We start from the raw sequence: 9,983 nt of genomic DNA, 5'->3' as shown, positions 1-9,983 counted from the left end.
GCTGTTGGTGTACTATTCAAGAAGTGGACTCCTGTGCCAACGAGTTCTAGGCTTTTCCCCACTTTTTCTTCTAACCGATTTAGTGTGTCTGGTTTCATGTTGAGTTCTTTGATACACTTGGACTTTAGTTTTGCGTATGGTGATTAATATGGATCTCTTTTTGTTTTTCTGCATGTAGACATCCAGTTGGACCAGCACCATTTGTTGGAGATGTTATCTTTTTTTCCCATTGTGTTGTTTTGGCTTCTCTGTCAAAAATCAAGTGTTCATAGGTGTGTGGGTTTATTTCTGGGTCTTCAATTTGGTTCCATGGATCCATCATTCTGTTTCTATGCCAATACCATGGAGTTTTTATTACTATTGCTCTGTAGTACAGCTTGAGATCAGGGAAGGAGATGCCTCCAGATCATCTATTGTTGTACAGGATTGTTTTGGAAATTCTGGACTTTTTGTTTCTCCATATGAAGTTGAGAATTTTTCTCTCAAGGTCTGTAAAGAATTGTGTTGGTATTTTGAATGGGAATTGCATTGAATTTGTAGACTACTTTTGGCAAAACAGCCATTTTCACCATGTTAATCTTATCGATCCATGAGTAGGGGAGATCTTTCCATCTTCTGATATCTTCTTCAATTTCTTTCTTCAGAGACTTGTAGTTTTTTTTCAAACAGGTCTTTCACTTGCTTGGTTAGAGTCACACCAACGTACTTTATGTTATAAGTAGCCAAAATATATAAAGAACTAAAGAAGCTAAAAAGCAACAAATCAAGCAATCCAATTAAAAAATGGGGTATGGAGCTAAACAGAATTCTCTGTAGAAGAATATAGAATGGCAGAGAAACACTTAAAGAAATGCTCAACGTCCTTAGCCATATATGAAAGATGCAAATCAAAATGACTCTGAGATTTCACCTTACAACCATCAGAATGGCTAAAATCAAAAACTCAAATGACAACACATGCTGGAGAGGTTGTGGAGAAAAGGGAACCCTCCTCCATTGCTGGTGGGAATGTAAACTTGTAAAACCACTTTTACAAGTTTGGAAAACCACTTTGGAAATCAGACAATTAGGAATAGTGCTTCCTGAAGACCCAACTATACCACTCCTAGGCATATATCCAAAAGATGCTCAAGTACACAACAAGGAAATTTGCTCAACCATGTTTGTAGCAGCTTTATTTGTAATAGCCAGAAACTGGAAACAACCCAGATGTCTCTCAACAAAGGAATGGATACAGAAATTGTGGTACTTTTACACAATGTAATACTACTCAACAATTAAAAACAAGGAAATCATGAACTTTTCAAGCAAATGGTGGGATCTAGAAAAGATCATCCTGAGTGAGGTATCCCAGAAGCAGAAAGACACACATGGTAAATACTCACTTATAAGTGGATACTATATCTATAAGATAGGATAAACATACTACAATCTGTACACCTACAGAAGAAAAACAAGAAAGGGGACCCAGGGTAAGATGATCAATCCTCACTTAGAAAGACAAAGGGGATGGACATTGGATGTAGGAGAAAACAAGCAACAGGACAGGAGCCTATCACAGAGGACCCCTGAAAGACTACACCTAGCAGTGTGTCAAAATAGATGCTGCGACTCATAACCAATCCTTGGTCAGTGTGCAGGGAATCATATGTAAAAAAGGAGAGTCCTTGAGAGGACAGGAACTCTACAAAGACCAAATATATCTTGGCCCAGGGGTCTTTTATGAGACTGATTCTCCAACCAAGGACCATGTATGGAGATAACCTAGAACCCCTGCCCAGATATAGCCTATTGCAGCTTGGTATCCAAGTGGGTTGCCTAATTAAGGGTACAGGGACTGTCTCAGACATGAAATCATTGTCTGGCTCTTTGACCTCGCTCCCGCCCAAGGAGGAACAACCTTGGTAGGTCACAGAGGAGGACATTTCAGCCAGTCCTGAAGAGACCTGATAAGCTAGAGTCAGATGGAAGGAGAGGAGGACCTCCCCAATCAGTGACTTAGAGAGGGGAAGGAAGGAGATGAGGGAGGGAAGGTCGGATTGGGAGGGAATGAAGGAGGGGACTACAGCTGGGATACAAAGTAAATAAACTAATTAATATAAAATATAATAAAAATTTAATTAAAAATGTTTACCATTTCCTTATATACATTAATATTTATTGTCATTTGTTAACTTGGTGATATCTACTCCAATTGGTAGAGATGTGATATGAAAGCATTTTAAACTAGCATTTCACTGATAGGTAAGGATGGTAAGATCAGTTACAATTATTTATTGACAATTTGCTCATTTGAAAATTTTGTACTCAGTCCATTAACTCTGTATAGTGATTTTATTATTTGCAAAGTTTTGTCTTTAATTTATGCACTTATTTATATATTCTGAAGAGAAGCCTTCTATCTGATGTATAGTGGCAAAGATTTTTTTGCAATTCTGTACACTGTATTTTCATTATGCTGAAATTTCATATTCATTTTATATTTGATTTCATTTCATATTTTGCATGGCATATTCACTTTGCCATGCATAAACTTTTTAATTTAATCCAATCAATCTTTTCAATTCTTGGTGTTATTTTCTGTGTTTGTGCAGATAATTACAGCTGCTATGATTTTGAGAGTGTGCATGCTATGTTATTTCTGGAAGATAGTATTGCACAGTATTCCATGTAAAAGATACATATGCTTTAAAATTTCTATGAATTAGTTTGACTATTTTTCTATCACAGGCAACTTGATCAGTTACTTTAACCACCAGTCAAGTATATTTAAACATTTTCTTATTTTTATTGAAAATTAGAAATGTAAATCAAAACGGTTAGAATGGCCAAGATGAAAAACTCAAGTGACAACACATGCTGGAGAGGTTGTGGAGAACGAGGAACCCTCCTCCATTGCTGGTGGGAATGTAAACTTGTACAACCACTCTGGAAATCCATCTGGTGCTTTCTCAGATAACTAGGAATAGCGCTTCCTCAAGATGTAGCCATACCACTTCTAGGCATATATCCAAAAGAGGCTCAAATAAACAATAAGGACAGTTGCTCAACCATGTTTGTAGCAGCTTTATTTGTAATAGCCAGAAGCTGGAAACAACCCAGATGCCCCTCAACTGAAGAATGAATGCAGAAATTGTGGTACATCTACTCAATGAAGTAGTACTCTGCAATGAAAAATAAGGAAATCATGAAATTTGCAGGTAAATTGTGGGACCTGGAAAGGATCATCCTGAGTGAGGTATCCCAGAAGCAGAAAGACACACACGGTATATACTCACTCATATAGACATATAACATAGGATAAACCTACTAAAGTCTGTACATCTAAAGAAACTAATCAAGAGAAAGGACCCTGACTAAAATGCTCAGTCCCCAAAAGTCAAAGAGGATTGACATCAGAAGAAGAAAACAGGAAACAACCTAGAAACTTGCCATAGAGAGTCTCTGAAAGGCTCTGCCCTGCAGACTATCAAAGCAGACGCTGAGACTTAAGGCTAATGGTTGGGCAGAGTGCATGGAATCTTATGTAAGAAGTGGGAAATAATAAGATCTGGAGAGGACAGGAACCCCACAAGGAGAGCAACAGAAGCAGAAAATTTGAACACAGGGTTATTCCCAGAGACTCATACTCCAACCAAGCACCAGGCATGGAAATAACCTAGAACCCCTGTACAGATGTAGCCCATGGCAGTTTAGTGTCCAAGACGGTTACATAGTAATGGGAAGAGGGACAGCCTCTGACATAATCTGATTGGTCTGCTCTTTGATCACCTCCCCCTGAGGGGGGAGCAGCCTTACCAGGCCACAGAAGATGACAATGCAACCACTCCTGATGTGATCTGATAGACTAAGATCAGAAGGAAGGAGAAGAGGACCTCCCTTATCAGTGGACTTTGGGAGGAGCATGGGTGAAGAAGGGGGAGGGGAGGGACTTATGGGGGGATACAAAGTGAATAAAGTGTAATCAATAAAATAAAATTTAAAAAAATAATTACAAAATATAAGAAAAAAAGAAAATTAATTTTATCAATAAAATTTAATCATTTTTTAATTTAAGATAACAACTGTGTGGAGAATGTTGTCTTTATATAGATATTTTACTGCAGTATTTTGCAATATGATTCAGCACATTTTGGGGGATCTGCATATTAATTTTTAATTACATTTTTAACAAAACACTGAGTTCATCAAACACAATGCAAAAATGAGGTGATTATATTTTCCCGCCACATCTGCCTCTACTCCACAAATATATTAATGACTAATTACTGACATCCAAATGTAATACTTTTAAATGGGGAATGGAAGAACAACATTCCTACTCCTAGCCTGTAACAAATCATTTAGTAGTAGATAAAGTAATCTAGTGAGACCTGGAAACACACTTTCGAGCCTGTTCTAGAAAACAAAATCCTCTGAAGAGCTTTTGTAGCTATCCTGAAGCAGTTTATTCTCTTTACAGTGAACTCCTCAGTATACTGTCACTCTGATCTCACGGGAAAACTATGGGCGCAGCAGGGTAGTTGTCAGCTATAGAAACTTATCAAGAATAATGGTTTTCCAAAATGTGGAAGGCAGAACAATGATGATTTCAAGATCACAAGACTAAAACCCAAGAGGTTTTTCCACTATTTGAATTTGAGCAATTATTATATACTGCTTGCTGAGTCTGGGTGGAAATAGGACAGGTTAGCCTGGGAAACATGTTAAATATCTGTCTCTATAAATGATAGGCAATCAGGGAAAGACTTGAAACAGAACATGACAGATCTACACAAGAGCACTCACTCATTTAAATTAGCCCTATGAATTTAAGCGGATTGTTTATCTGCTCTGTATATTCATATTATTAAACACAGAGTAACCCAATACTTAAATCACATTTATTTTACAAGGTAGAAATGATCTGATAGCAGCTTTCCCTTCCTCCTCTTCTCCAGGTCTCTCCCGCTCCCTTCCCCCTCCTCCCTTTCTCCTCAGAAAATGAGAGGCCTCCCATGGATATCACCCTGCCTTGGCATATCAACTTGCAGTAGGACTAGGTTCATCTTCCTCAATTGTGGCTAGACAAGGCAGCCAGTTAGGGGAAAGGGATCTAAAGGCAGGCAACAGAGTCAGACACAGACCCTGCCCCTGCTGTTAGGAGTCCCACATGAAGACCAAGCTGAACAACTGTTAAATATTTGAACAGGGCCTAATTCTTTCCCATGCATGTTGTCTGTTTGGTAGTTCAGTAACTGTGAGACACTATGGGCTCAGGTTAGTTGGCTCTGTATGTTTTCTTGTGGCGTCCTTGACCTGTTTCTTAGAATCCTTCTTCCACCTCTTCCTCTGGATTCCCCAACTTCTTCAAATGTTTGGCTCTTGGTCTCATGTTTTCATCAGCTACTGAGTGAAACCTCTCAGATGATATGCTAGGCTCCTAATCTGCAAGTATAACAGAATATTATTAATAGTGTCAGAGGTGGGGTTTTTCTCATGGCATGGGTCTCAAGCTCAGCCAGTATTTGCTTGGCCATTATCTCAATTTCTGCTCCTTTTTTTTTAACCCCTGCACATCTTGTACACAGGGTAAACCGTGGTTCAACTGTTTTGTGGCTGGGTTGGTTTCCCAGTCCCTCTTTTGGACCTCTTTTCTGGTTACAGGAAACAGCCTTTTCAGGTTCTATATACCCCCATTGCTTAGAGTCATAGCTAGTGTCACTTTCATAGATTTTTGAGTTTCTATTGTCTTTAGGCTCTAGCTTTACCCAGAAATGGCTTTCCACCCACCAATTCCAGTTCTCTCTCCCAGTACTATCTTACTCAGTCCTCCCCACCACTTGATCCCTCCTGCTTACCTCCCCATCCCCTTTTCTACCCCCTCTCTCACCCAATTGCCTCCCTCAATCTATCCCTGATGTTGATTCTATTTTCTCTTTTCCGTGAGATTCAAGTGTTACCCCCTTGGATCGTCCTTGTTACTGGGCTTCTTTAGATCTCTGGACTGTAGAATGGTTATCCTGTACTTCAAGGCTAAAATCCAGTTGTAAGGGTGTACATACCATGTTTGTCTCTCTGGGTCTGGGTTACCTCACTCAGGATGATCTTTTCTAGTTCCAGTCATTTGTCTACAAATTTCATCTCTCTCTCTCTCTCTCTCTCTCTCTCTCTCTCTCTCTCTAATGTTATTGAGACATGGTATTTTTTGTATAGCCTTGGCTGTCCGGACTCACTTTTTAGAACAGGCTGGCTGCAAACTCACAGGGATCTACCTGCCTCTCCTCCCAGAGTGCTGGAATTTTTAAAGACAACAATGTTTTCATAGCCCTCTCCCTTATTCTCTCCCAATCCCAACCTCTCTCCTTCACCTCCTCCTTGCCCCTTTCCAGGTCCACTGATATGGGAGGTCCTCCTCCCCTTCCATCTGACCCTAGCTTATCAGGTATCTTCAGGACTGGCTGCAATGTCTCCCTCCTTCCCTCCTTCCTCCCTCCCTCCCTCCCTCCCTCCCTCCCTCCCTCCCTCCCTCTCTCTCTTTCCTTTCTTTCTTCTTTCTTTCTTTCTTTCTTTCTTTCTTTCTTTCTTTCTTTCTTTCTGTCTTCTTTTCTTCAACTTTGTATCCAGGCTGTAGCCCTCTCCTTCCTCTCCTCCCAGTCCCCATCTCCCTTCCTCTTTTTAGCCTAAATCTCTTCCCTAGTCCACTGATAGGGATGTCCTCCTCCCCTAATATCTGACCCTAGCCTATCCAAACTTATCAGGAGTGGCTGCATCATCTTTTTTTATGGCTTGCACCATCTAGCAAGAGGTTATCATAGGGCCTGTTACTGAGTCCATGTCAGAAAGAGCCTCTGCTCCCCTAGAGAGAACACATTTGGAGACTGAGCTGCCTATGGGCTTCATCTGAGCAAGGGGTCTAGGTCTTCTCCATGCATGTTCCTTAGTTGGAACATACCTCTCTTCAGGCCCCCCTTAACCCAGATATTTTAGTTCTGTTGGTCTAGTTGTGGAGCTCCTGTCCCCTCTATATCTTTCTAACTCCTCCTCCTTCCATAAGATTCCTCACACTCTACCTAAAGTTTGGCTATATTTTTCAGAGACCCCCTGTGGAAGGCTCCTGTATTGTTCCCTGTCTTCTCCCACTTCCAATGTGTATCATGTTTGACTTTCAGAATGAAGATTAAGCATCTTCCCTAGGGTTCTCTTTGTTGTTTAGCTTCTTTAGGACTATAGACTTTAGTATGTTTATCTTATATTATATGGCTAATATCTACTTATAAGTGAGTATAAACTGTGTGTGTCTTTCTGCTTTTGGGGTACCTCACTCAGGATGATTTTTTCTAGTTCCCACCATTTGCCTGCAAATTTCCTGATTTCCTTGTTTTTAATTGCTGAGTAGTATTCCACTGTGTAAATGTAAAATTTCTGTATTCATTCCTCAACTGAGGGATATCTGGGTTGTTTCCAGATTCTGGCTATTACAAATAAAGCTGCTATGAACATAGTTTAGCAAATGTTCTTGTTATATGATTGAGCATCTTTTAGATATATGCCTAGGAGTGGTATAATTGGATATTGAGGAAGCACTCTTACTAATTGTCTGAGAATGTACCAGACTGATTTCCAAAGTAGTCTTACAAGTTTACATTCCCACCAGCAACAGAGGAGGGGTCCCCTTTCTCCACAACCTCTCCAGCATGTGTTGTCACTTTAGTTTTTGATATTAACCTTTCTGACGGGTTTGATGTGAAATCTCAGAGTTCTTTTGATTTGTATCTCCCTGATGGCTAAGGGAATTGAACATTTCTTTAAGTGTTTCTTTGCCATTAGATATTACTTTGTTGAGAATTCTCTGTTTAGCTCTGTAACCCATTTTTAATTGGATTACTTGATTTGTTGGTGTTAACTTCTTGAGCTCTTTTTATATTTTGAATATTAGCTTTCTGTCAGATGTAGGGTTGGTGAAGATCTTTTCCCAGTCTGTAGGTGGTCATTTTGTTCTGATGACAGTGTGCTTTTCTTTCCAGAAGCTTTTCAGTTTCATGAGGTCCCATTTATTGATTGTTGATCTTAGAGCCTGTGATGCTGGTGCTCTGTTCAGGGAGTTGTCTTCCTGTGCCAAAGAGTTTGAAACTCTTCCCCACTTTTTCTTCCAACAGATAAGTGAGTCTGGTTTTATGCTGAGGTCTTTGATCCACTTGGATTTTAGTTTTGTGAAGGGTGATAAATATGGATCTATTTGTATTTTTCTACAGGTAGACATCCAGTTATACCAGCACTATTTGTTGAAGATGCTATCTTTTTTTCCATTGTATGGTTTTGGTTTCTTTGACAAAAGTCAAGTGTCCGTAGGTGTGTTGGTTTATTTCTGGGTCTTCGATTCTGTTGATTTAACAGTCTGTTTCTATGCCAGTACCATGCAGTTTTTATTAGTGTTGCTCCATAGTACAGCTTGAGATCAGGGATGGTGATACCTCCAGAAGATCCCTTATTGTACAGGGTTGTTTTAGCAATTTTGAGGGGTTTTTTTTTTGTTTGTTTGTTTTGTTTTTGTTTTGTTTTCTATATGAACTTGAGAATTGTTCTTTCAAGGTCTGTATAGTGTTGTGTTGGTATTTTTATGGGAATTGTATTGACTCTGTATATTGCTTTTGCTAGGATGGTCATTTTCATTATGTTAATTCTATTAATCCACAAGCATGGGAGATCTTTCTACCTTCTAGTTTATTCTTCAATTTCTTTCTTCAGTGACTTGAAATTCTTGTCACACTGTTGTTTCAATTGCTTGGTTAGAGTTACACCAAGATATTTTATAATGTTTGTGGCTATTGTGAAGGGTGTTGTTTCTTTAATTTCTTTCTTAACCAATTTATTGTTTATATAGAGGGGGATTACTAATTTTGTTTGAATTAATTTCCTGTCTAGCTATTTTGCTGAAGGTGTTCATCAGCTTCAAGAGTCCTGTGGTAGAATTTTTGGGGTCACATATGTATACAATCATATCATCCACAAACAGTGATACTTTGGTTTCCTTTTTTCTAATTTATATCCTCTTGATCTTTAGTTGATGTATTGCTCCAACTAAAACTTTATGTACCATATTGAACAGATATGGAGAGAGTGGATAAGCTTTTCTTGTCCCAGATTTTAATTAGATTGTTCTAAGTTTCTCTCTATTTAATTGATGTCGGCTATTGGCTTGCTGTATATTACCTTTATTGTGCTTACATAGTCTCCTTGTATCACTGATATCTCCAAAACTTTTATCATGAAGGGGTGTTGAATTTTGTCTAAAAGATTTTTCAGCATCTAATGAGATGAATATGTTTTTTTTTCCTTTTTGGTTTGTTTATAAGGTGGATTACATTGATGAATTTTTGTATGTTGAACCGTCTCTGCAATTCTGGGATGAAGCCTACATGATCATGGTGGATGATGTTTTTGATGTGTTCTTTGATTTGGTTGATTACTCTTGGATTGAGTATTTTGCATCAATTTTCTTTTTTTTAATTTTATTTTTTTCTTATCAGTTACATTTTATTAACTCTGTATCCCAGCTGTGTCCCGATCCCTCATTCCCTCCCAGTCCCTCCCTCCCTCCCTCATCTCCACCGTGCCCCTTGCCAGGTCCACTGATAGGGGGGACCTTCTCCCCATTCATCTGATCCTGTTTTATCAGGTATCTTCAGGACTGGCTGCAAAGCTCTCTTCTGTGGCCTAACAGGACTGCTCCTCCCTTGGGGGGGGGCGGGTGGGGAGGCCAAAGAGCCAGTCATTGAGTTCCTGTTTTCAAAAGACTGAATGGTCTGAAATTCTCTTTCTTTATTGAGTCTTTGAGTAACTGTGGTCTCATAAAATGAATTTGGTGGTTTTGCTTCTGTTTTTATTTTGTGGGAATTTGAAGAGTATTGGTATAAACTCTTTCTTGAAAGTCTTGCCAGGCCACAGGGGAAGAAGATATGTTCAATCTTGATACTTCTTGATGGGCTAGGGTGGGTAGGTAG

This window comes from Psammomys obesus, unplaced genomic scaffold (assembly GCF_907164565.1).
Source record: "Psammomys obesus unplaced genomic scaffold, mPsaObe1.curated_primary_1811, whole genome shotgun sequence".
NCBI classification, from domain to species: Eukaryota; Metazoa; Chordata; class Mammalia; order Rodentia; family Muridae; genus Psammomys; species Psammomys obesus.
Note: the sequence above shows the minus strand (reverse complement) of the source record.